Genomic DNA, 27,388 nt, shown 5'->3' on the forward strand with positions numbered 1-27,388 from the left:
CCTCTGCTCGGCCCTGGTGAGGCCACACCTGAACTTTTGTGTTCAACTCTGGTCCCCAAAGTTCAAGAAAGACAAGGAGCTACTGGAGAGGGTCCAGCAGAGGCCACAAAGATGATGAGGGGTCTGGAGCTTCTCTGATGAGGAGAAACTGCAGGAGATGGACCTGGTTAGTCTGGAGAAGAGAAGACTGGAAGGGGATCTCATCAATCCATATAAGTATATCCAAGAGGTGGCAAGAGGATGGTGCCAGACTCTTCCCAGTGGTGCCCAGTAACAGGACAAACTAAAACACAAGAAGTCCCAACTCAACATGAGGAAGAAATTCTCTCCATGGAGGGAGGCAGAGCACTTGGACAGCTGCCCAGGGAGATCATGGAATCTCCCTCTCTGGAGACATTCCAAACCCACCTGGACACATTCCCATGTCACCTGCTCTGGGTGACCCTGCCTTGGCAGAGGGGTTGGACTGGATGATCTCCAGAGGTCCCTCCCAACCCTAAAAATTCTGTGATTCTGTGAAACCAGTTGCTTTCCTCTTTATCTTGAGACGTTTTCTGCTCTTTCTTGAGAACCCAAGACTCTGTCAATGCACAGACTATATTCACACAGTGCTGGACTCAAAAAAGTGCCCGTAAACCCATTTACAGAGGGCAAATCCCAACACAGAGAGGTGGCTGGTCACACAGAGTGTCATTCAGAGACCTACAAAAAGTGGAACCAGGTCTACAAACCCCAGGGCATTCGAGATGCGTTCCAGTTTATTTTACATTCATTAACTCCAGTGTCAGAGTATTAACTGAGCCAGGATGGAATGAAGCATGAGCTAATTGATCCTTCTTGTGGGATTTTGCAGCTACTGTCAGCTTTGTGCTGCCTGGCTGCTTTGAGCCAGCTCTGATATCTTTGTGCTCCCTGACAATCCTGCAGCTTTTATCTCCTGCTCCATCCAGTGGCTTTCTCTTCGTCTTGGGTCTGGTTGGGATGGAGTCAATTTTCCCCTTAACGGCCCTTGTAGTGTTCTTATTGTGCTTTAAATGCTGGAAAGGTGTTGATAACACAGCAGTTTATCAAGGTTGTCTTTCCAAAATTCTCCTCTGGGGCTGGGCAAGAAAGATCTTGGGAAGGGACATAACCAGGACAGCTGACCCAAAGGGACAAAGGGAGTATTTCAAACAGTATGAAATCTGCAATAAAAACTAAGACAGAAAGGAGGAGGAGGGAGTGACTTCCATTATTTACAATCTTTGTCTTCCAGGGCAATTTCTACATTTTTGGAAGTCCTGCTTCCCAGATTTACCACATAAAGGTGAGGGATGCTGCTGATAACACCGGATAAACCTCAGAGGACACATTAATTCCTAACTCTGAATTAATCTGAGATCCAGAAGTGGACAACATCATATAAGGGTATCTATAAGTACCAACATGTGCTCAAAATATGTAGACAAGCACATAATTCTGAAGAGATCAGTAATAAATCAAAAGGAACCTATCCTGAATTCCCACTTAGGGACACTGAATTGAACATAAACCCTGTCAAAGGCACTGGGGATCTCCCCAGAGAGTTTTGGATCCATCCATTCAAAAGTTTTTAGAACGAATCCTAAAGGGAGCCTTTTCCAGGAAAGGAGGAAAGTGTCAGACCCCTTGTCCAGCCTGAGGTCAAATATTTCAGGGTTAGCAAGAATTATTAATTTAGTCTTTTAGGTTCTCTGAGAATCCTCTCTCTGCCTCTCTATCCACAGAATCAAGGAATCATTAAGGTTGGAAAAGACCTCCAAGGTCATCAAGTCCAACCTTTGTCCCCACACCACTAAGCCATGTCCTCAAATGCCATATCTGCTCCTTTTCTGAACCATTCCAGGGATGGTGACTCCACCCCTTCCCTGGGGATACACATATCTATGTATCCATATAATTTCTCTACATAATCATGCCCACAGTGTCTGATTTTACAGCCACAAAGCATTTCCTTCTCTTTTATTTTTTTTTCAGGAGGGTTTAGGTCATTGAATCTCTGTGAAATCAAATGACAGGGAAACTCTCATCTCCCTGTGTAAGCTGTTCAAACATCTCACTATTTTGCCCGTAATACGAAAAAAAAATATTGAGCATCTATTCTGCCTCTTTTAAGCATCATTTTGATCCCAAAGACAACTCATTGCAATTCCAGCGTGGTCAGGAGAACTGTGCCAGCTTTACATCACTGGGAGTGAGAGGAGGATTTTTCCATACCCACTGAAATGCATTCCCACCCCCAAGGTTGTTTTGACTTCATTCATACAAGCCCCAGGATACACAGTGGATGTGTAAACATTTACATCTAATAAATCAGTCAGGGAAAGACAGTTTAAGCACCATCTTTACACAAAGTGCATCTTCTTATTAAGTCAAAACATATTATGCAATGACTCTAATGTGCCTCAGGTGCACTTTAAAATGTATATATCCGTTTTCATCCCGTGCTCTGTTATTTATTACATGTAGCAATGGCTGTTCTTTCCCAGCCACGGGTTGCCTGATGTGTTTTGATATAATTTATAAACAGCTAATAAAACTTAAATGTTTATAGAGGCTGCCTGGGAGGGATGGGAGGTCTAACAACTCCTCTCAGTCAGCTGGGCCACGGGAGAAGACAAACAGTGCAGGGTGATGAGTCATTAAGAAGTAATTTTGCATAGATGTGGCTTGATTATACAAGCACAAATAATTCCAGCCTGTATTCCCAGCTTTTCTCTTTGGTGGCCAGTGTGGAAAGAGGCAAGAAAGGAAAGGTATTTCTTTTATCAGTGGGGCAAAGTGATCAGCTCTCACTGCACAGGATCTTTTATCTTCTTAGACGTTTTTTCACTTAAAACTCATCTCCTGGAGCCTGAGCGTTTCCCAAAATATTCCTTAAATTGCTGGCAGAAGATGCTTTGGTTTTCCCAAGAAGGAAAGAAAGGGGGAAATAGAGAAAGAGAGAGAGAAAGAAAGAGGGAAAGAGAGAGGGAAAGAAAGAGAGAAAGAGGGAAAGAAGGAAAGAAAGAGGGGAAGAAAGAGGGAAAGCAAAAGAAGGAAGGAAGGAAGAGAAAAAGAAAGAAAGGGAGAAAGAAAGAAAAAGGAATAAATAAAAAGAAAGAAAGGGAGAAAGAAAGAAAAAGAAAGAAAGAAAAAGAAAGAAAGAAAAAGAAAGAAAGAAAACGAAAGAAAGAAAGAGAAAGGAAGGAAGGAAGGAGGGATAGAGGAAGGGAGGGAGGGAAGGAAGGAAGGAAGAAAGAAAGGAAGAAAGGAGGAAAGGAAGAAAGGAAGAAAGGAAGAAAGAAAAAGAAAGGAAGAAAGAAAAAGAAAGAAAGAAATTCAATTTTCAGGAAGTGCAATTTTTTGTTCTGTGTGCGAAATTCCGTACGTTTGTAATTCAATACCTGGATGACATTGGGTGTCACTCTCTCTAATCACCTGAGTTCAAGAAACTGTCCCAATTGTGAATATTCCAAGTGTTCTTGGCAGACAAGACACAATGGATGTAAAACGTGGAGACATCCGAAGTAATTAATTTTATCACTGACCCTTGTAATTTACTCAGTAATTTTCATATTATTTTCGTTTTATCTTTATTTATTTTATCTATATTTTTATTATTATTATCTGTATTTGTTTATCTATATTTATTTTCATTTTATCTCTAATAATGAAAATCTACATAGAAGGACTTATATAGGTATGACCACTCAACTTAAAAAATTAGGAAAAAAAACTCTAGGATTTGACTATTTTCTCCCTCAAGACAGAATTCTATGGAACACAAACAGTTAATTAGAGAGACACTTCAGCCAGCAGGAATTTCTTCCATATTTTTTAGCTTTCCTCTTGTCACTAGTTTTGTTCTAATCACCCAGAGAAGGAGACATTCACCCTTCACTGGTCAGAGACAAGAGTTTGGCTGCCTAAGAAACGCTGAGAGTGCTCCTGGACTGGTTGTTGTGGGTGGGAATTAGCCAAGCTTGGGATAAACAAGCAGCCTGGATTCTTCAGGGTGGTGGAAAGAGCAACATGAAGGCGCCTGTCCCGTCCCAGTGGGGAACTGAGGAACATTTCTCCTTCCCTGAGTTCACCCTGTTCCTTTGAAGCCGCTGCAAAAGCCCGGATTGACGTCAGCGGAGTCAGGAGATCACCCCTGGATGAGGCAGTTTGGGAATAGGGCATGGAAAAAGCTCTGACAGCTCATTTAATGGCTTGAATTGAAGGTAGGACGTCCACACACCCTTACATGTGTGTACCCACAGATAGAGGAAAAACAGCCAACGTGTGCTCCTTGCTGAATAACTCTGTGGGATGTGCCTCCAAAGACGTAATCGAATTATTTTGTTCTGCATTCGGGTCTCAAGCTGAGAGAAAAACCACCTATTTCGACGTAATCTGGTTTTTAAGTCTATTGAAGTGGAAGTTTAAAGTGTGAACTTTCTCTTCCCTCTCTTTCCCGCTGTGAAGGAAACTGCTCCTGACACATCCCGTGGCTTCTGCTGATCAGTGATGAATGATCCTTAAAGCATCCACTAATTTCAATTCCTTCGGGTTTTAACCTGTGTCAGGGGGGCCAAGTGATAATGAACACGTATTAAAGGGACTTGCAAAATTAATTATAAACAAATTTTAAAAGGTTTTCGGCCTTTTGGATGGCACTGTCAACAGGAGCTGCTGTTCATTGCCAGGAATTAGACAAGGCCATGAGGGCAGGGAAGACACCAGGAACTGGTCACACTGTGACATCCTTGACTTGGAATAACCCTGGAAAGACTCAGACACATTCCTGACCTACTGCTGCTTATGGATCAAAGGAGGAACACGGGCAGTGTGACCTATTTGGGTTCTCCAGTTCAAAAAACACACTGGGATACTGGGGTGGGTCAGCCCGGATGGTTGGGAGAGCTGGACCATGAGGATTTAGGAGGAGAAGGTGGGAGAAGAAGGTGTGTTCAGACTCAAGGTGAGGGAAGATCTTATTACTTCATGAAACTTCCTAAGGGGAGGATGTAGAGAAGATGGATCCCAACTCTTGGGAATATAAAAATTTGACTGGAAAGGCCATTGGCCCTGCTTGGAACAGAGTTTTGGATGAGATTCCTCAAAAGGTGATTTCCAACCTAAACTATTCTATTTTATGTAGAGGTTCCATCTGAACTAGCCACCAAAGGCTTTCTCTGGAGCCAGTGAATGTTGAATTTTGGATATAAAATCCACTGGATGCACTGAAGATTCCTCCATTTTGGGGCACTCTAGAAGTTTAACTTAAACAGAAGAAGAAAGGCTACGCACTAGACACAAATGTTATAGAAAAAAAAAGTCCTCTATTTTTGTTTCCTCAGTCTTCCTACTTTCTCTCTGCTATCCTTCACTTTTCCAGGGATCTCTCAGCAACCTCTGCCTCCTTATTCTGTCCCACACTCCTTTAAACTTTAAAGACTTTAAAGAGAAGCATTTAAAGTCCTCCTGTCCCTGTGTTAACACATGTTTTGGTTTTGAGTGTCCCAGGACATGCTCTTACAAATCACTTTGTGCTGCTGCTGCCGTCTCCTGGATTGATTCCACTGCAGCAAGAGCTGGAACAGCTCATGTAAAAACATTTATTATCCATTTCCTCCTGTCACTCTGCTGCTGACATGACTCTTTCTTCATCTATATGGATGGAGAAACAATGTTCTCTCTGAGGGTACAGAAGGGAATAAAAACTCTGCTCTGAAACTCTGTCCAGGATGAGAATGTGAGGAGGAAGAAATGCCTTAAAATCTGTTTTTATCTGCCTAAACTTAGCCAGAACTGGGGTGTTCTCCCAACTAGTGCCATGAAGCCACAGCAGAGGAAAGCTCTCACTGCTGACCTCATTTTCCTGCTGTTGAATATCCTGACATTTTTCTTTAGCCTTACAACATAAATAAGTGGGATTAATCTCCTCTTCCTGCTAAGAAACCGAGGCCCAGGTGAAGAGTGGGATTCATCTGCACAGCTCTGGGTGTCTGGGCCTTAGTTGTTTGCATCTGGTTAATTATCTTCATTCTCATTATGGTTAAAGACAATCAAATTAACAAACTGAACGGAGTTTAGGGTGGGAATGTCCCTGTCTAGTTTAGGATGAGATAAATTATAGAATCACAGAATGGTTTGAGTTGGAAGGGACCTTCAAGGTCATCTAGTTCTCCACATTCTACTGTGTGTGACCTTGGCACCAGTATTTATTGAAACTTAGTCAACTCATCTAATACGTCTACATATTGCTGGTCAACAGGACAGAGAACCAAGAGGAAATCCAGCCCCTCCATCAGACATGCAGGACCCCTTGAGACACCTCAAACAGCTCCAGAAAACAATGATCAGGCCAATTAACTGACTCAACAACTTCAGCAAAGAGGAAAAAGGGTCCTGGAGGATCAGCTCAAATAGTAGAATCAAAAAGCTTGGAAAAGGCCTCTGAGATCATCAAGTCCAACTGTCACCACCACCTTGTTCACCACTAAATCCTCAAGTGCCACATCCACGTGGCTTTTAAACACTTCCAGAGATGGTGAATCCACCCCTTCCCTGGGCAGCCTCTTCCCATGTTTGACAATGGATGTTAAATCTCTCAGGTTTTAGTACCCTGGATAACTTTCCCAAGGTAACTCCACTGCCTAAAGACACTGAAGCCACATCTTGCAGCACTGAGTGTAATGTGCTACTCAGTGTCCTCTGTGGTACTTGATGGGTCTCTGGAAAAAAGAGGAAAACTTTTCCAGCTGGAAAAGGAATTGCCCATCCCTTAGTCACTCATTACTGAGGAAGAGCTCAAAAAGGAGAAGAGGAGGCTCAGGAGAGACCTTCTTGCTCTCTACAACTCCCTGAAAGGAGGTTGTGGTGAGGTGAGGGTTGGTCTCTTCTCCCAGGTAGGAAGTGATGGGACAAGGGGAAACAACCCCAAGCTGTGCCACAGGATGTTCAGGTTGGATAGGAGGGAAAATTTCGTCACTGAAACAGTGGTTAAGCACTGGAACAGGCTACCCAGGGAAGTGATGGAGTCACCATCCCTGGAAGTGCTCAAAAAATGAGGAGATGTGGCACTGGGAGATATGGTTTAGTGGGACCGGTGGTGTTCGGTCAAAGGTTGGACTTGATGATCTTGGAGGTCTTTTCCAACCTTAACGATTCCATGAAAACAGAGCTCCTCCAGAGCCTCCAGCTCCCTGGCAGGCTGTCACTCAGTGTGTGGCTGTCTGGGCTGTGAGCACGAGGCACTTGGAAAGTCTGTTTATTTGGATTATTTATTAAGCAAATGATTTCTGCACTCAGCATCTGGAAACACCCCATAAATAAAACACAGCAGAGGCTTAAATTTCATTGCTGTTCACAGACAGCCACACAAATGGCCCCCAGCCCTCCCCTCCCTGCCACAACAAACCTCTGGAAATAACATCCAGGGTTTGCTGTCAGTGCCATGAGACAGATGCACTGAGGAGCAAATCCAGCCTCCTGCCATCTTCTGGAGGAGGACTGGCAGGAGTCAGTGGCACCAAACACTCAGGAAAAACTTCCTAATGAGGAGAATGGAGCACAGGAAGAGGTCTTTAATTTGGGGATTGAGCTGATGACCTCTAAGGACACCTTCCATCTGGCTTGGCCTGTCTCCCAAATGGTTTGATCAAGGTGCTGAGAGGGAACTTTTCAGATGGGACTGTTTTCCCAAGGAACTGAAATCTCTTATGACCTACAGCACAAAAATCCACACATTGGATCAGGCTGGGTTCCAGGTCCAGCCTCATGTCCAGACTCATCCACTCCACAGCAGCATCACTGAAGGATTTAATAACCAGAGCCCAGGAGCTCTGCAAGAAAGGGAGAGCTTGAATATTTCTGTGCTTCAAAATGAGCCCAAACTCATTTATAAGATCTGGATCATCCAAGGGGAGCAGACTCAGCCCAGTTCATCCCAAGAAACGCTTTGTAAGAAGAGTTCAACTGATGTTCCCAAAGCCTAGAAGTCAATCTTTTGCTCTATTATACTTTTGGAGTGACCCATTTCATGCTTGGTTGGTTGGGTTTTGTGCCTTGATAAGTTAACACTGTCGTAAACAATTCCAGGGTATGATATGGGTGAAGAAATTTGTACATGATTACCCTGTTTTTCAAGAAAAATAGGTTTATCATAAAGCCATTCTGTGTCAGGGGAGACCAGAGCTGGTAATTTTTAATAGACCAACCCAAATGTAACCTCTGAGCCTGAGCAGTTCCAGGGGGAAACTCCAGGTATGTGGGGGAAAAATGGAAATATTATGGTGAAACTTAAACCTGCTCTCAAGATCTTTCCTCACCTTAGAGTGGAACCTAGAAGATACAAAGCTAAGAAGGGTGACCACAGGAAAAAAAAGCAGGACAGATTTTTCCTTACTGGACAAATTCTTCAGAGGTTTTTGACAGACAGAACACGACACCAGAGGTGATTGTTGACAGAACAGGATGCAAGAGGTCAGGTAAGAAATGGTCACCAGCACTGGGATGTGGGACATCACAGTTGAAATGGTGCTTGAGGCCACCAACTCCTCAGATTTGGTGACTGATAACCCTAAAAAGACTCCAAATATTTACCATGGGTGAATTTATGGCACAAACTGCATCCTGAATTTCATGTGTCAGTGCAGCAGAAGGCCTGGGTGAGGAAGGGATGCTCAAGGCATTTTATGCTGGGGTGTCATCAACCCTCTGCCATGGCAAGGCCAAAACCAGACCTTGACTGGAGTCCTGAATCTGGTGATTCCAGGCTTTGTGGGACAGGGAATCTGGGATAGGATTAGGGCACTTCAATCATAGAATCATAGAATGGTTTGGGTTTGAAGGGATCTTTAAGACCATTGAGTTCCAATCCCCCTGCCATGGGCAGGGACACCTCCCACTAGCTCAGGTTGCTCCAAGCCCCATCCAACTTGGCCTTGGACACTTCCAAGGATGGGGCATCCACAGCTTCTCTGGGCAACCTGTGCCAGGACCTCCTGGCTTTATTAAGACTGATAATCTAGGAAAAAGGAGAATAGTTTCAAACTGACAGTAGGTTTAGTTAGGTATTAGGGACAAAGTCCTTCCTGTGAGGGTGGGGAGGCCCTGGCACAGGTTGCCCAGAGAAACTGTGGCTGCCCCATCCCTGGAAGTGCTCAAGGCCGGGTTAGACAGGGCTTGGAGCAACCTGGGCTAGTGGAAGGTGTCCCTGCCCATGGCAGGGGGTTGAAACTAAGTGATCTTTAAGGTCCCTTCCAACCCAAACCATTCTGTGATTCCATGATTCTATGACTCTGGTTCTATGTTTCTATGGTTCTACGCTTCTATGACACTTGCTCTGTCCTTCTCACACTCACACCTCCTCCTAAACTGGAATTGCTGCTCTGCGGCTCATCCCCATCCCAGTGCCCCTCCTCTCCTTCCAGCCAGACCCCCAGGGAGGCACCGCTCACTCCCGAGCTCGTTACTCAGGTACAGCTCAATGGGCTCAATAATTAAGGGCCCCCTGAGGAGCCAGAGCTGCAGACACAGGAGCTCCCAGTCAGTGAGGGAGTACCAGGGCTTGAAGGGAAAGGACTTGTAATTAATGTCCTCTAAAACATGCAAACGAGATTTCCTTGCCCTCAGACCAAATTAGTCTAACAGAAAGGGAAGAAGAATGGGAAACAATGTTTAAATTAAAGAACAGAGAGAGGACGGTGCTTTTATCCCACGGTAATTTAGATTACAAATCCACTCTCCCCTGGATCAGTTCTGTCTGCTCAGTTGCCTAATTTGTGCTTGGCTCAAAGGAGAAAGTTATTTTCTTTAATTTTTTTTTTCCTTTTCCTCCACGACTCAGAAATTCTGGAACAGAAACAGCTCTGGGAAGGCACAGCCAGGAAAGTAAAGCAAGGCAACACAGCAGCAATCAGTGAGGTGATCTCTGAAAGCAAACAGGAGCTCCTGGGATTCTTTCAATTAGGTGGTTCGAGGAAAATCTTTGGGCAGAGGCAACAAAAGTTGTCTTTTGCAACTTGAATAAATTCACTCTGCTCCTCACAGGAGGGTGGAGAATGGGGTAAGTAATTCTCTGAGCAGGAAAGGAAAGGGGTGAATGTGTCTTAGAGCCCCTAAGGGAGAGGGGATATTTAGACATAGAGGGATAAAACAAAGCAGGAAAGAAAGCCCAGGATGTGATGAACACACAGTGGGACCCTTGAAGAAACTGGATCTCTCTTGTTTCATCTCGTTACCTCATCACTGGTTTCATCCTTCAGAATGAAGACTTCAGAAACTTCCCTGGCAGCATCAGGGTTAATCTCTCCCCTCACACTCAACTGCAAAACATTGGAGGGCCACAGACCCACAAATCCCTCTTGAATTCAGTGTTTTCTTTTCCATCTATTGAGTTCTGCAAATATCTCAGTGAAAGACAGTGAGGCCCTGTGCTAAAACTTGCAGAGAACCCAAGAGCAGGTAGATCTGGATGCTCTGGTCCATTGAGATGGGTTTCATCTGGCCAGATGTTGACATGTTCCTCCAAATGAATGGATAGAGGTAGGTTATTTTTAAAGGAATTGAGGGAATTTGGTCTTTTTAGTAAACAAGGCACCCCATGCTAAGGATAGTGTCTAGACTAGGGAAGATGAATCTAAATTGGCTCCCAAACTCTGAGTGGGCAGGTGATTTTAGTTGTTTTCAGGCTGTCTCTGATGCCCAAGTCAGGAATCTGGAAACACAGAATCATTAAGCTTGGAAAAGACCTCCAAGATCATCAGGTCCAACTGTTGACCCGGCACTGCCAAGTCCTCTGTGAAACAATGTCTTTAAGTGCCACATCTACACATCTTTTAAACGTCTCCAGGGATGGTGACCCCACCACTGCCCTCAGAATCCTGTGCCAGGGCTGGACCAGCCTTTCAGTGAAGAAATTGTTCCTAATATCCAACCTAAACCTCTCCTGATGGAACTTGAGGACGTTTCCCCTCATCCTGTCACTTGTTACCGGGGAGAAGAGACCAACCCCCACCTGGCTCCAACTTCCCATCAGGGAGTTGTAGAGAGCAAGAAGGTCCCCACTGAGGTTTCTGTTGTCCAGGTTGAGCCCTCCCAGCTCCCTCAGCTGCTCCTGGTGCTCCAGCCCCTTCCCTGGCTCCATTCTCATCTCTGTACATGCTCCAGCCCCTCAATGTCTTTCTTGTCCTGAGGGGTTCACATCTCACACTTTGGTGACGTGTTCCACTGTCACACTTTCCCTGTTAGATAACTCCTGGTTTCCTCATAAAATAGATCCACAGGTTTCTCTGAGGAAATTTTCTCCTTTTTCTGGCACTTCTGGGTGATGTCCCTGCTAAGAGAGCTCAGGTTTCCTCTCTCCAGGAGGCAGGAGAAACTGCTGAAGAAGAGGGCCAGGGTTGAATATAACTGACTTTATGGGGCTGACCTGATGTACGATCTTTCTCAAATCACTTGTTCTCTCCACAATGTTGTTTTCCTTCCCTGTCTCCCCCCGGAGTTTCTGCTGGGATTGTAACTCTTTCAAAGGAGGAAATCAGCTCAAAGGAGGAAATCAGCTTTTTTTTTTTGTCCTTTTTTATTTCCTTATTTAATTCCACCTCTCTCCTTCTCTGGGGCCAGTTCACTCGCTGCATTCCAAGGGATTCCTCTCGGCACAAGTTTCTGCCTTGCCCACTAGATGTCATGAAATGCTGAGCTCTCAGAGCAGTGGGAGAAGGGGGACTTTGGGGCTGTTTTGTAGCAAATTGCTGGAGTTCCTCCCTGGCCATCTGCTTTCTGGAGGGAGCCCACTCAGTTGGGAGCTGTGAGCAAAAGCATCAGCTGCTGCCAGCACCGTTCCTATTTTCAGCTCCGAGGAATCACGACTGTCGGCAGCTCCGCCAGGAACAGCAGCACTTGGCATTTGCTGTGGGCTGGTGAGTAAAGGAGAAAACCCAGGGAGAGATGGGTTTGGCTTCAGCTGACCCACCATTAGACATAGGCAGCTCTGCAGCTCTTCCAAGTCTTCATATCCGCTGCAGGAATGACTTCGCTCCCCTCGTTTCCAAGCTGCTTGGATGAGCAGGTGGGCTGGGAGAAGTTGTGCTTGGGATTGGTGAAGGTACCTTCCTGGAAAGGCACTGGGAGAAGAAAAACACGAAGTTTACAGGCTGGAGAGATGACTCATCTAGAGATGCAGACTTTGCATACAAAGGGCTTCAGACTCTAAGCGTTCCTTAATTGGTTTTGGATGCTTTCCTCAGTTTTCAGAACTGACCTTTGATTTTTCTTTTGTTCTTCACATGATTAGTTACCATTTCTCCACTTGTCTCTCTTCTATTTTAAAGCACTGTCTTCCCTTTGGACTGGCCTTCTTCCAGCAGGGTTCAAGTGTGTGTAGGATACTTTGCATTAGTTGCTTGACTTCAGATAAAAATATGTTTAGTGGAGCTGTCTGCTTATTTTCAAATATTGCTGGTATTTCTCTCCTTGCCAAAGAAAGGTGAGGGAGAGAATTTCACCCCTTTGACTTTCAGCTGAGGGCTTTCCAAGACTGAGTTATTCGAGTTGCCTGCATGAGGTCAGTTTGTTGGGAAGATCCTCTCTCTTCCAAAGGACTCACAGATCCACCTGAAGTTCCATGTGAAGATGCCACGTGAGTTGAGGAGTGAGCACATTTTCCCTGGGAATCATGTTCACAGCTCAGCAAATGTATGATTTTTCTGAGCCAACATCTTGTCAGACCCAAGTAAGACTTTCCACATTTCCAGCACTGCAAGAAAAACTTTCAGGATGTTTGTAAAGTTTTTTTCTTTTTCATGTCAAGCTCTCCCTGTTGATGTTCTGGCCCAGTTTGTAAGTTGGCTCAAGCCAGACAAGTCCCAGGAGGTGACAGGGATGTGAGTCCCTGGTTTGAGGGGGAAAAGGAGGGTGAAAGTTTGTCCATATGGACAAAATCTCTGTAAGACACTTGGATTCAGGATTGAGAACAAATGCCAGCTCATTTTCTTTGGTCTTCTAGCCCTTGGCCTGCAGTTGTAGAGATTCAGCAGCAGAGGAGAACAACAGAAAAGGGGAACAAGGATGATGGAGGGACTGGAGCATCTCTCTTGGGAGGAAAGGCTGAGAGAGTTGGACATGTTCAGCTCCAAAAAAGAGTTGCTGAGAGGGGACCTCATCCCTGTCTGTCCATGTCTGCAGGGAGGGGGCAGAGGATGGAGCAGGCTCTGCTCGGGGGGGCCAGCAATGGCACAAGAGGAACAGGCACAAACTGATGCCCAGGAAGTTCCACCTGGACAAGAGGAAGAACTTCTTTGCTGGGCAGTGACTGAGTACTGGAACAGGTTTCCCAGAGAGAGTGTGGAGCCTCCCTCACTGGGGATATTCCAGACGAGTCTGAACACAATCCTGTTTGAGCAGGGAGGTTGGACCGGATGACCCGCTGAGGTCCCTTCCAACCTTTCCCATTCTGTGATCACCTTCCTGGCCCTTTGCTGGACTCTCTCCCACCTGTCTGTGTGTCTGTTGTACTGGAATCCCAGCCCTGGGCACACAAAAAGGGCAGGAAAACCCTGCTGAAGCCCGGGATTGAACCAGGGACCTTTAGATCTTCAGTCTAACGCTCTCCCAGCTGAGCTACTTCAGCCCTGCTGAGGCTGCAATTGTTGCAAAACCTGTTGAAATATGATGATCTTTCAGCCTTTTTGAGAAGCCTTTAGTTGATTTTGGCTTGGGAAACAAAGAAGTTGTTTCAGGGAACAGGATGGAGACAGACTGGGCTCAAAGCAATGGCCCAAGGTGCCAACACAGCCTCCCTGTCAGTGTACGAACACGTGTTTTGGGGCACACAGTGGCTCTTGGCAGAAGAAAGGAGAAGTCATTGCAAAGCTCCAGTGCTTGACAGGGGTGCAAAACCTCCAGCAAATCTGTGGAAGGTCAAAAAAAGTCTGATTTTCATGAAGAAACACCTGAAATCCCTGTTTCCCCAGCTGGGAATAGCCTGGGTGCCCTCTACAGACAGATCCTGCCATCCCTTGCCCACAGAAGCTGTGGCTGCCCCATCCCTGGAAGTGTTCAAGGCCAGGCTGGATGTGGCTTGGAGCAAACTGGGATAATGAGTGGCATCCCTGCCCATGGCAAGACATTGGAACTGAACGATTTTTAAGGTCCTTTCTAACTCAAACTATTCCATGATCCCTACAGAGTGACAAAACTCCGGGAAGCAGGAGCCGCTCTGCAGAACCTCAGTGGCTGTGAGGATATCGGGGGAGCATCTGCAGGCAGTGTGGATTTGCCCCAAAATCGTCAGCGGGCTGTGCACACACACACACCCACACCCCGCGTTGTTCCTGCACTCCCTGCTATCATTCCCGTCCTTCCCAAGCCGAATTCCTCTGGTTTTATCTGCTTTGGAGCCGGGAGAGGGCAGCAGTGCTCATGGACAGACAAAGCGGTCCCACTGCTGTCCCGCTCCTTCACTCTCTGAGAGTCTGGAAGCGACATCCCGGCACCCTGGGGATGTTGGGATGGGCAGCAGCGCAGACGGGGGCCTCTGGCACTTCCCGCTTGGCTAAAACCGTGTAGAAATCCTTTTTATTCCAAAGGAAAACTCCTCTGCATCTTGGTTTGCACAGGGCTGGGATTTAAGGACTCCTTCCTTGATTCCAGGCTGTGACCAATCAGCCTCTCCCTTGTCTTCTCACGCTCTGGAGATCTGTGCCTGGAGCAAGTGCCTTTGGCTTAATTACACCTCTTGATGAGCACTGAAAGCCCCCTACGTCTAAGCTAATTAAATAAATAAACCTCCTGATCCCCCTGCCCCCAAATAATGAGTGAAAAATTAAGGGAGTCTTCTGAAATAAAGTCTTTCCCTTAATAAGCATTGACTAATTAGAGTCACATATTTCTGCCAAGCAGTGGGAGCATGAATTGAATGTGGGCATGTCAGAAAGTTTTCATCTTGATATAACAAAGAATTTTTTCAATCAGTGGAACAACCTCCACAGGGAGGTGGTGGAGTCCTCATCACTGGAAATTTCCAAAATGCAGTGGGATGGGGTGTTAGACAGTCTCATTTAGGAGCCACAGCTCACAAGTGGTCCTTGGGCTGGTCATCACCAAATTCATGGGCCTGTCATCTGTGATCCTGTGGAATTGCCTTCCTTTGGCTCCTTCACCATTGGATTCCACTTGAAGCAGCTTGGTTGGAGACACTTCCCTGGTAGAAATAGGATATTTTTGATCAGTCTGATAATTTGAGGGCCAGCACACTCCTGGAAACATGGAATCATAGAATATCCTGAGTTGGAAGGGACCCACAAGGATCATCAATCCAGCTCTTGTTCCTGCACAGGAGCATCCCCAAGAATCCCACCATGTGCCTGAGAGCATTGTCCAAACACTCCTGGAGCTCTGGCAGCCTTGGTGCTGTGCCCATTCCCCTGGGGAGCCTGTTCAGTGCCCAACCACCCTCTGGATGAAGAACATTTTCCTGAGATCCAACCTAACCCTCCCCTGGCACAGCTCCAGCCATTCCCTCAGCTCCTGTCACTGCCCACCATGAAGAGATCAGTGCTGCCCCTCTGCTTTCCCTCTGCGTGATAACCTGTGTTAGCTCAGTGTAAATTTTGGAGTGCCTACAAAAATACAGTTTAATAGCTCCAACTCCTAAATGGTAGTTTTTTTCTTGGACCTTCCCAAGCTGCTGGGGGGTAACAGTGTGACACCCTCAGACCTGCAAAGCCCCAGTAATCAAAGGAGAGGTTCACACACTGGACATGAGAGCTCTGGCCTCTCTCCCACTTAAAGATGCCACTTGCTGGGCATGAGATCAGTATTTAAAGCATATTCCAGTATTTGTACTGATTAGGATAGTGCAGAGGTCCCTGGGAATGTTCCCTGAGTGAGTGACCTTTTGTGAAGGAGCCTGGCCTTGGATTGTGGCTCTGCCCTTGTTCTCAGTAGGTGGTGGCTGCCCTGACCCTCCAAAATGTCCCTCTGAGTTCATGATTCATCTGCCAGGATGAGCCACAGAGACTCCCCTGCCCCCTCTCCTCCCTCCAGCCAGGATGAGCCACGGTGGCATTTCTTTTAATATTCCAACAAGAGAGATCCACAGGCACAAAACCTGGGCTGTGGAGCTGTGCCAACCCAAAGGCAGGCAAGGTGAGAGGGAAATGCCAAATGCCTCATTGATTCCAAAACTGCCACACGATCCTGCCTGGGAGGATGTGAAGCTGTGAGAAATAAAAGAAAAAAAAGTGCTTTAAAAGGACACAGTGTTGATGGGAAGTTGGCAGGTTGCTTTGGGCAGGCTGTTTATTCTCATACAAAGCATTCCAAATGCAGACTGTTTACCCAATGGAAACCCCTTGGCTTTGTGTTTCCCTCACACAGCTCATTCCTCACCAGCTGGAGCTCTGCAAAACACCTTCCCTTAGTCACCGGTGTCCACCCACAGCCAGATGCCACCAGTTCCCAAAGAGCTCGAGGAACCTGAACACCTTTTAAGTCAACACTCAGGGCCTCTGGCTTCCCTCCTGCCCTTTTTCAGAGAATCCCAGAATCCCAGAATCAACAAGGTTGGAAAAGACCTTGAGATCATCCAGTCCAACCCGTGCCCCAACCCCACCTTGGCACCCAGCCCATGGTACTGATGCCACATCCAGGCTCTGCTTCAGCACCCCCAGGGACGGGGACTCCACCCCCTCCCTGGGCAGCCCATTCCAAGGGCTGATCCCTCTCTCTGGAAAGAACTTCTTCCCCATGTCCAACCTAAACCTCCCCTGGCACAGCTCAGGGCTGTGCCCTTGTGTCCTACTGCTGGTTCCTGGGAGAAGAGCCCGACTCCCCCCCAGCTCTCCTCTCCTGCCAGGGAGTTGGAAGAGAATGAGAGGGTCTCCCTTGAGCCTCCTCCTCTCCAGACTGAGCCCTCCCAGCTCCCTCAACCTCTCCTCATAGGGTTTTTCCTCCATATCTATCTTTAATCAAAGCCAGGAGGCATGTTGGGTTGGTGGTGGGTTGATACTCAATTCCCTGCTGTTTGATTCCCTTCCCAGCCCCTGCTGTCTCCCATGACAAAAGTCATGTCCTTAAGGCCACATCCCTGGGATGGGCAGGGATAACACAGTGCTTTGCATCTGCTAAAACCTGTGGAGGTTCACAGGAGGAACTGGGGATTTGAAGTGCCAAGCCTGAGCAAATCTCCTCTGTCTCCCAACATGGGCCATTAGCCAGGGCTCAAGATTAATAATTTTCCATCAGCCAGGAATGTGGGCAGAAGCAGCTGATAATTATAGACATCCTGAACCTACTCCCTCACCAGTTCAGGAAATTCTTTAGCAGAATAAAGTTAATAAGAATACTGAAGTGTTCCTCTAATGATACAGTTATAACAGTTTAGTGAAAAATCCTCTGTAATGGTGTATATAGATAATTATAGAATCATAAAATGGTTTAGGTTGGAAGGGACTTTAAAGATCATTTATTTCCAACACCCAGCATATGTTGTATAAAGGGCAATATTTATTTTCCATGGCTTTTTCTTCCTCTTCTATAATTTGCTGGCCACTCCTGCCACTCTGAAAGATTTATCCCTTACCACAATTTCACTTTGTCTTGGAATAAAAAGTCTCTCCTTTCCATTGAAAGTGCATTTCCTCGGCCCTTTCTCTGGTCCTAGAGAAGTCCTGCTGTTCTGCTGCCCCTCTCAAAAGCTCAGAGCCTCTCTGGGGAGCTAGGCTGAGGTTGGGATGAGAGGAAAGCTCCCTTCCTGCACACACACAGACATCACCTTGTGCATAAGTCAGTGTCAACTCATCTAAAGACTGTTCAAAAAATTCCAGCACTTTACAAAGAGAAAAGGGAAAAAAAAAAAAAAGGAGAAAGTGAAAGAAAGGAGTTGTCAGAGGTAAAGGAATGTGCCAGAAATTAGTGTATCTTTTTTTAATTTGTCATTCTGGTGGTTCTTTGGGGTTTTTTTCCCTCCTTAATTCTGCTGGTTTGTGGCATTTCACTGCTTAAGCCCAGCTTAATTTTTTACCTCCTGCTCCACTTAGTGATGGGGGAGGAAGGAGAGAACATCAGACCTTCTCATGGAATTATTAACGTTGGAAAAGACCTCTAAGATCATCAAGTCCAATGGTTAATGCAGAATCACTGTGTCCACCACTAAAATATATCCCCAAGTGCCACATCCACACTTTTTGAGTACCTTCGAACACTGAAGTCCATTTGAGCACTTCCAGGGATGGGGATTTTACCACTTCCCTGCACAGCCCATTCCACTGCCTGGCCACCCTTTCAGTGAGGAAATTTATCCTAATATCCAAGCTAAACCTCCCCTGGTGCATTTTAGGCCCCTTCCTCTTGTCCCATCACTTGTTCCTTGGGAGCAGGGACTGATCCCCACCCGGCTCCAACTCCTCTCTGTTCCAGAGTCCAGGCAGTTGCTTCCCAGCTGGAGTGCAGAGGAGAGTCCTGGATGCCCAAGGAAGTGCTCCACACACTTGAAGGACAAACTGGATCCATGACAACTTTCCAGGCTGTTCCAAAGGACACGGAAAGGGGTAAATTCCAGAGGTCAGGATGGCCGAGCGGTCTAAGGCGCTGCGTTCAGGTCGCAGTCTCCCCTGGAGGCGTGGGTTCGAATCCCACTCCTGACAACTTGTTTGCTGCCCAGATTCATCCCAGAGGGAATTCTGCTGCCTCCCAGTGTAGGAGGCATTCCCAGGAATCTCCCTGGTTCTTGTCCAACCCTTGGACTGGTGCCTACTATTGGTTATTCAGGTCGACAGTGATGAGGTCAAAGAGGGAAGTCTCTCCCACCTGATTAATTCCTGGCTCAGAGGGAATTTTGGCTTTTTCCCTCCCATGTGACTCACACCTGGATCAGGTGGAATTTTGGCTTTTTCCTTCCCACTTGATTAACTCTTGTCTCAGATGGAAATTTAGCTTTTTCCCTCCCACCTGATTCACATTTGGCTCAGATGGAATTTTGGCTATTTCCCTTCTACCTGATTCACACCTGGCTCAGGTGGAATTTTGACTTTTTCCTTCCCACCTGATTTAACTCCTGGCTCGGTTGGAATTTTGGCTTTTTGGATCACCAAATCTGCTGGTGGCATCTCGGTTTTGCCATCTCAAAGTGGGAAAAGGATTCTGTCCCATGAGTTGGGGGCTGACTGTGAGGGCTTTAAACCAGGTTTGAAGGGGGAAGGGGATAAAACCAGTCTTGCTAGAGATGGGCCTAAGGACAGCATACCAGTGTGGGGCTTGAAATCCATCTGCCTGTGGGAAGGAAGGACCTACAGAGGGATCTGTACAAGCTGGATTGAAGGGCTGTGTGTTCCAAAAATGAGATGTGGCACTTCCCAATGTGGTTGAGTGTGAAGGTTGAGAGACTGAACCTGATGATCTTGGAGCTCTTTTCCAAACTTAATGATTCTACGATTCCCTGAAGCACAGAAATCCTCTTCCAACCTAAACAAGGTTAAGCTGCACCAGTTCGAGGCAGAACAATCTTTTTTGAATATTTTTTCCTGATGAGTCTGTGGCTTTATAACTTTTATGCTACAAGTTCTTTGAGATGATGTCTTTTACTGATAGTCTTTTATACAGCACTGCAGTGTCAGTGTGCTGCTGGTGAAGGAAATATTGCCCTCTTCTGTCAGAGCAGTGACTATCAGCTGTAACTGCTTGGTTGCTCTTTCACAAGCTCTTTTTTGGTCATTGCAGTCAAGCCCCAGGGCCTGGATTTCTCCCACCACTCATTTTCCAAACCAGTGGCAAGTCCTCGAGATCCTTGTGCCTCCCAGGCAAAGAGGGGAGTCCGGCAAACCGAGGTGCACAAAAAGAGCAGGAAAAGCAGTTTGTCTTGAAGGACAAGGAAATCAGACCAGGTGAATCATCCCATCTTTATTTTGTTAATTAAAACAACCCAGCAGCACTTTATGCAGCCTCAGGTGGCACCTCCCATTAGGTACTAGCACCAAAGGACCTTTCCTGCTGAGGGGAAGAGAAATTAAGAGTCCAGAGCTGATGTCAGTGATGAATTTCAAGCTTCAAGTGAAAAGATGAAGTCTTCCTTTCAACTAAAGACATCACTTTGTGGAAGGAAAGAATGTGAAAACGAAACCACGAAGGCTGTTCCTGTGCCATGGTCAGGACTGGTGACTCCAGCAGTGCCCTGGGCAGCCTGTTCTGATGTTCAACCACTCTTTCAGTAAATATTTGCTTCCTAAAATCCAACCTGAACCTCCACTGGCACAACTTGAGGCCCTTTTCCCACGTCCTACCATTAATTTCACGGCAGAAGAGGCCGAGCCTTTTCTTTAATTAAAATATCTCTTTGCAACAGCTCTGTCAAAATCACATGTTCTGGTGCAATCAGGAATGAGATGTTTCTTCCCCAAAATGCTGCTGAGCAGCCAGGATTGAGCATGTACCTGACTCCCACTGTGGAATCGTGCTTGTTGAGCACATCAAAATATCAAGGCAGTGTCGGTAAACTGCAGAGGATGGTGGAGAACAACTCCAAGCATTTAAAAAGTCAGGAGGGAGATGAGATTAAAAGGAAACAATACGTGCAATTTGTCTAATCTATGACTAAGGGGACCAGAACTGTCTACAAGCCTTTGCAGAGTGGAACAAACAACAAAGAAGGAGAAAGATTGGTTTAGATTGGAACAAAGAGTATTATTAGGAGCAGTGGGAAGTGAAGGAAAGTATAGCATGAACTGCCTAAGAATTTAATGTATTCCATTGTAAACCTTCACATTATATAACATTTCTTTAAACACTTAATTTTATTTATTTTTTTTTTTTTGTGGAGGGCTCTGGCCTTTTCCAGAAATATCTGGGGTTTTACAGAATATCTGATGATGATTCATCATCTTTTTTTTTTTTTTTTTTTATGTGTGTTTGTTTTTAAATAGAAACAATAGAAAAAGTAGTTCTGGCTTGCAGTGACTGACTTGGAAAGCAACACCATCCATAGACTAATTACTAACTTTTAATAAACAGGATTACACAGGAAAAGGGTTTTTACAGGAGCTCACCCTCATTCCTGGGTTCTTGGAAAGGCAGGAGGGCACCAAGAGCTCCTCTGAGTCCACTTTATAGACACCTGAGAAACAGGACCATGAAGGGGAAATGCTGGGGAGTTGATGGGAAAGAAGGAAATTGGTTGAACTCCCCAGAAAAAACATTCACTGCAGGAGAAAATCATCTACCCAAAAATTTATTCAGTGCCTGCCCAACTTTAAATATATATATATATGTATGTGTGTATGTATATACGCACATAGATCCAAGTATACATATTTATATATACACAGAAATATGTTTATACACGCATATATAGGGAACTGATTCTTTCCACAAGGAATTTCATAGGGAATTTATAAAATATTTGCCAAATCTGGGTTGCAGAAGCTGGTTGATGGGGATATATTTTTTTTATGATCCCATAAGGTTGAATATTCTCCCCACAAACTGATGCAAGGTGTTCCAGGAGGATTTTCAAAGCTCTTGAGGGAAATGAGCTGCACAGACAGACAGACAGACACATGGACTTTGTCGGTTCCAACACCTTCTAAATGGACTCTAACTTGAAATGCTTCACATAAACAGTTGTCCCTTTTCTGATTGGCTTTAACTTTTGGATTCAGAGGAATTTTGTGCTAATCTCAGCAGCACCTTTTTAAAATTCCCTTGTTGGTTGATTTTAGAACGCTTTTTCTCTAATGAATTTATTCTCGGGCCCATGGTGTGACTCTTGGGAATGGGTGCAGGGATAGGAGTTGGACTCGATGATCCTTGTGTGTTCCTTCCAACTCAGCATATTCTGTGATTTTGTGACTCTGTGACATGTAATCTCATGATATGTCCAGAAATTATCCTTTTTTTCCCCTCCCTGGAAATCTCCTATTTTTTAAATGGATGTCAATACTTCCACTCAGAGCAGGAAGGATTTGGGGAGGGGGAGGAAGATGCCACAAATTTGAGGTGTTTCTAGAGCAGGAACTGCTCTTTGAACCCGTGGTCCAGCCAATTAAAGGGTGTTCATATCATCCCTTGGAGCACCCGTGCCTTCTGGGAGGCTCCGTGGTGGGATCCAGACAAATCACCTCCCACACACACCGACTAATTACTGTTCTTTGCCCAATTAGCACATGCCAACACTCCAGGCAAAAGCAAAACAGCTGCACCCACTGAAATGAAGGCCAGGAACCGAATCCAAAATGTGGCTCCTCTTCCCAGTTGTCCTTGTGGGAAATCCGTGGAAGTTGGAGCTTTGCTTTCCCATTCCAGCACAAAACCAAACAGGAGCTGCCAATAAACACACACACAACTCTGCTTCTGCTCCTGAAACACAGCGAGGAGCTGACACGAGGAAGTCAGAGGGATTCCAGGCCCGAGGTTTATTTTGTGCCCTTTTTAATTGCTTCAAATTCACATGAGAAAACCAGTAATTTCTCCTTTCTTTCTTAATTGCTCTCAACATTAAGAATCCAACTGCATTTTCCCCCCTTTCAATCATTGGACCCAACTGTTATTATGACATGTTTGGTTTTTTTTTCCCTTTTCAGTGTTATTCTGCCGTTGATTTACAGGGTGGATGGTTTATATTGCTAATTAGCAGCTATTAAAGCTGGTATCCCATTCAGGCCTTGATGAATGGAGATGGAAAGGAATAAGACATCAGAATAAATCAGAGTATAAGGAACTGATTTTTCCTTCGGGAAATCTCTCTGAATTAAACTTGAATGTGCCGCTGTGTGTGCCTGTGAATATTATATATGCATTGTAGCACTGTTGTTATGATATTTAACGTGTCTTTCCAGCCTGTCATTTAAGATCTGGATACTATAAAATATAATAGTTATCTGGGAACAGAATCCTGTCTCCAGGATTCTGCAGATATCCAGGAGAAATATAAACACTGGGAAAAAAAATATGAGGAACTTATAACCAGTGTTCAACAATCTTAAATTCAGTGACTTTCCAAGCCAGAGGTGTTAACAGTCCTTGATAGAAGTCACAGAAAGTATACTTGGAAATGATATCCTGGGAAAGCAGAATTCCTGGGAGAAACAAAGGAAAGACCCTTTTGGCTCCTTATGGAGTTGGGGAATTGAACCTTGGAAAGAGTAAAGGTCAGGGATTCAGGAATTATGATTATTATATAGGAAAGGGGCCTGCAGCTAAAATCACTGGTGAAGGGAAAGTGATTTCCAGGGACAACCCATCAAATGGACTCTGAGAAGCCTCAGAGCCCAAAGCTCTGACTGAGCCTTGAAGTCCTGACACAGGAATCTTTATCCCCCTAAAAATATGAATCAGAGCTTCTTTTTAACAAGACATTTAGAAAGAAAACCAAGGGAAATATCCTGCCCCTTTGACTTCCCAGTCTTTCTCCTGACTGAGAACCCTATTTTTGGGATTTAGGGTGGCACAGGTTTCTTTCTTGTTGTATCTGAGGTGTCTTAAACCCCAGCAGATCTTTATATGAACATTCACCCAGAAGAAACCACTCTTGTGATTCCATCCCACGGTGGAACATCAATTCCAAACCTTATCCCGTGTCTTTCCTTTTCTTTTGAAGTCTGTGACCTCTTGGTGGGATACATCAAAAACTCATCTGCCTCCAAATTCCCTGAAGTGAGGATTCCTGCCTTTATTGGGACAAAACAATTCCATGTTTTCCCATGGAAGAAGATTCCATATGTGGTGGAAGCTGTCAGAGCTGCAAAAAGCCCAGTGAGATGGGCCAACAAATGTGAGCTCTGGCACTGGGGTGATGTTCCCCTGTGTTGGAGATCTCCATGTGGCTCCATCTGCAGAAGAAACTAATAAAAAAGAGTTGATGGATGAGGCTGGAGCAGGGAATCAAAGTCCATCTGGAATTAAATCTGGTGAGGGACAACAAGACAATTTTCTACAGGCATATTAATGGGAAGAGTAGGAAAAAATGCGGGCCTGCTGCTCAACAGGGTAGGAATTCTGGTGACAAAGAGCATGGAAATGGCCCAGGTACTCAAGGTCTTCTTCACTTAACTCTTTACTGTTAAGATCAGCCTTCAGAAATTCCTGGACCAGAGCAAGGAATATTTATCCTCAGTGGAGGAGAATCAAGTTAGGGAACACTAAGACAAACCAGACATGTAGAATTCATGGGCCATGACAGGATGAATCTGTGGGTACTGATGTCATTGCAAGGTCACCTCACTTACCTTTGAAAGGTTGTGGTGGTCAAGGAAGGTTCCTGGGAGCAGAGGGAGGCAAATGTCCCTCCTGTCTTCAAGAGGGACAAGAATGGTAGCTCAGGCCAGTGTTGGGAAGGTGAGCCCCCCCAGCTCCAGACCCTTCCCCAGCCTCGTTGCTCTTCTCTGCACCTGCTCCAGCCCCTCCATGGCCTTCCTGAACTGAGGGCCCAGAGCTGGACACAGCACTCCAGGGGAGGCCTCACAGGTGCTGAGTCCAGGGGAGAATCCCTTCCCTGCTCCTGCTACCACACTCTTCCTGATCCAGGCCAGGATCCATTGGCCTTCTTGCCCACCTGGGCACATTCTGGTTCCTGTTCAGCTTCCTGTCCATCCAAACTCCCAGGTCCCTTCCTGCCTGGCTGCTCTCCAGCCACTTTTTCCCAGCCCGTGGAGCTGCCGGGGGTTGTTGTGGCCAAAGTGCAGGACCCGGCCCTTGGCCTTGTTGAACCTCATCCTGTTGGAATCAGCCCATGGATCCAGCCTGTCCAGGTCCCCCTGCAGAGCCCTCCTGCCATCCAGCAGATCAACACTCCCCCCCAGCTTGGTGTCATCTGCAAATTTGCTGATGGTTCACTCGATCCCCTCATCTAAATCATCAATAAAGACATTAAACAGGACTGGGCCCAGCACTGATCCCTGGGGACACCACTGGTGACCGGATCCCAACTGGATGCAGTTCCCCGCCACTCTCTGGGTCTGGCCATCAGCCAGTTCCTAACCCAGCACAGAGTGCCCCTGTCCAAGCCGTGGGCTGCAGCTTTTCCAGGAGTATCCCATGGGAGATGATACCAAAGGCTTTGGTGAAGTCCAGGTAGACACACCCACAGCCTTCTCCTCACTCACCAGGTGGGACTGATGCCTGTTGTCCAGTTGCTTCCAGCTTCCTACCTTCCCTGATGCCTTCCCTTCAGCCCTCATTTTACTCGCTTTGCCTCCCTGTCCTTGCTTCAGTGGAAATGCAGCTCCCTGTCCCATTCAATTCACCAAAATTCAGTGCAGCTTAACCCCAGCCCATTTTCAGTGAGCTTTTCCTTCAACTTGCCCTAATTCAATCCGTTTTGGGCAACAGCATCCCAGATAAATGCAATTCCAGGAATTTCATTAAAAATAATTTGCTGATGGTAGACTCAGTCCCCTCATCCAGATCATCAATAAAGACATTAAACAGGACTGGGCCCAGCACTGGTCCCTGGGGACACCACTGATGACTGGATCCCAACTGGATGCAGCATTGTTCCTGCCACTGTCTGGTCCCAGCCATCAGCCAGTTCTTAACCCCAAGCTGTCAACCACAATCTTTTCTTCTGCAAAACCATAAAATCTTACTTGAGAAATAATTACAAGAAAACCCATCAATTGGAAAAAGAGACAACACCACAACCTGCCTGACAGTGAATAAGCCAAAACTGTGTGATATCAACCAGGACATAAGTAGTTAAAACTGATACTTATTTTTAAGTGTCTAAAAACCCAAAACCACTGCAGCAACACTATAAAAAAACAACTGCAAAAATGGTTCTGAAAAAATTGCTGGTTGTTATGTTAAAGAAGGTTATGAGTCCCTGTTGTGAAAAAGCAATTCCTGTCTTCCTTTTTTTTCTTCATTGTGTTTATGGTTTTTAGGAAGTTTTGGGCAGAGAAGTTGGAAGAAAAGCAGTTTGTTTGATTGACTTTGTGCTGAGCTCTTTGACAAGGGAACCTTCCACTTCCAGCTACACATTAAAAACAGAGATAAAACGGGGGACATTTGGTCAGGTGGGAAAGTCAGAAAACAGGGGAACTCACAGAAATGTGTGACCAAACCTCATGAGATATAGAAGAGAAGAAGCTTTTCCTCAGGGACCCCAAAATACACTTTTGTTGCAATGCAGAAAACCCTGGAAAGTGCTGGACTAATGATGGGAGAAATGGATCTCTTTTCTAAGACAATAATCAAAGAATAAAATAACTTTGCTTTAAAGCTCCTTTTCCCAGCACACCCAAAGACCTTTCTTGAAACAATGCATTTATGTAGTTGGAGTTCCCAAAAGAAAATATTTACAGATTCAAAGACATATCTGTTGTTTTTTTGTGCTCACTTTAATTCAAATTTTGAGTAAAATCCACTTCAAAGCTCTCTCCTACCCAGGCCCCATCACACTGGCAGTGAAGGGCCTCTCCAAACTGGACTGTGCCTAAAAGTTTGTAGAATCACAGAATGGTTTGGGTAGGAAGGGACCTTAAAGATCATCCAGTTCCAACCCCAGGGACACCTTCCACTAGACCTGTTTGCTTAAAGAAAAAATTATGTGTTTGTGAGTTTATTTATATAAATATCTCCATTTGAATTGCTCAGTACATTTGTGTTGGCTCTTAATTGGTAGATTTTGTGAGCTTTGCTTTTTCTTTATTTAATTTCGCTTGTGTTGTAGTAGAGGCTCATTTTTTTCATGCCCCAGCCCCTGGGAGACACCAGCAGGTGAAATTTGCCCTTTGGTCTAATGGAAAAATAATGATTCCCTGGAGTAATTGCTTTGGTTCCTGCAGGATTATGGAGGCAGCCTTTCTTTCTTTCTTTCTTTCTTCCTTTCTTTCTTTCTTTCTTCCTTCCTTTCTTTCTTTTTCTCTCTTTTTCTCTTTCTTTCTTTCTTTTCTCTTTCTTTCTTCCTTTCTTTCTTTCTTTTTCTTTCTTTTTCTCTTTCTTTCTTTCTTTTCTCTTTCTTTCTCTTTCTTTCTTCCTTTCTTTCTTCCTTCCTTTCTTTCTTTCTTCATTCTTCTCTTTCTTTCTCTATTTCTCTCTTTCTTTCTTTCTCTTTCTTCCTTCCTTTCTTTCTTTCTCTTTCTTCCTTTCTTTCCTTCCTTCCTTCCTCCCTTCCTTCCCTCCTTCCCTCCTTTCCTCCTTCCTTCCCTCCTTCCTCTCTTCCTTCATTCCTTCCCTCCTTCCTCTCTTCCCTCCTCCCTTCCTCTCTTCCCTCCTCCCTTCCTCTCTTTCCCTTTCCTTCCCCTCTCTGACATTTTTGCTGACTTTTGGGAACTGATTTTGCTTCCCAGCCCTCACTTCAATATTCCTATATTTTTAAGCTGCAAATGGAAATCTTTAAAAAGCAGTATCTGACTGAGGAGGGAACTTCAAGACCAAAGCATCCCAGACCAATGGAGCAGAACAA

At 45.4% G+C, this 27,388-nt stretch overlaps 1 long non-coding RNA gene and 2 other non-coding genes across 5 annotated transcripts; 2 read left to right on the forward strand and 1 right to left on the reverse strand.

Moving 5' to 3' along the window:
* The first annotated feature begins 4,833 nt into the window (after nt 1-4,833).
* Nucleotides 4,834-20,329, forward strand: LOC113991718. Of its 3 annotated transcripts, none has more exons than XR_005565983.1 (5): nt 4,834-4,966; nt 8,324-8,477; nt 9,839-10,057; nt 18,412-18,542; nt 19,711-20,329. It is a non-coding gene; the product is annotated as an uncharacterized LOC113991718 (long non-coding RNA). The 3 variants fall into 3 exon arrangements; XR_003542034.2 differs by lacking the exons at nt 4,834-4,966; nt 8,324-8,477 and adding an exon at nt 9,364-9,468 and having other exon boundaries at nt 19,711-19,874; nt 19,955-20,025; XR_003542033.2 differs by lacking the exons at nt 4,834-4,966; nt 8,324-8,477 and adding an exon at nt 9,364-9,468.
* Nucleotides 13,549-13,621, reverse strand: TRNAF-GAA. Its single transcript has one exon. It is a non-coding gene; the product is annotated as a tRNA-Phe (tRNA).
* On the forward strand, nt 18,556-18,638 carry TRNAL-CAG. Its single transcript has one exon. It is a non-coding gene; the product is annotated as a tRNA-Leu (tRNA).
* Nucleotides 20,330-27,388: the final 7,059 nt, after the last annotated feature.

The sequence above is a fragment of the Pipra filicauda genome, unplaced genomic scaffold, assembly GCF_003945595.2.
Source record: "Pipra filicauda isolate LSUMZ 115617 unplaced genomic scaffold, ASM394559v2 scaffold594_size413577_pilon, whole genome shotgun sequence".
NCBI classification, from domain to species: domain Eukaryota; kingdom Metazoa; phylum Chordata; class Aves; order Passeriformes; family Pipridae; genus Pipra; species Pipra filicauda.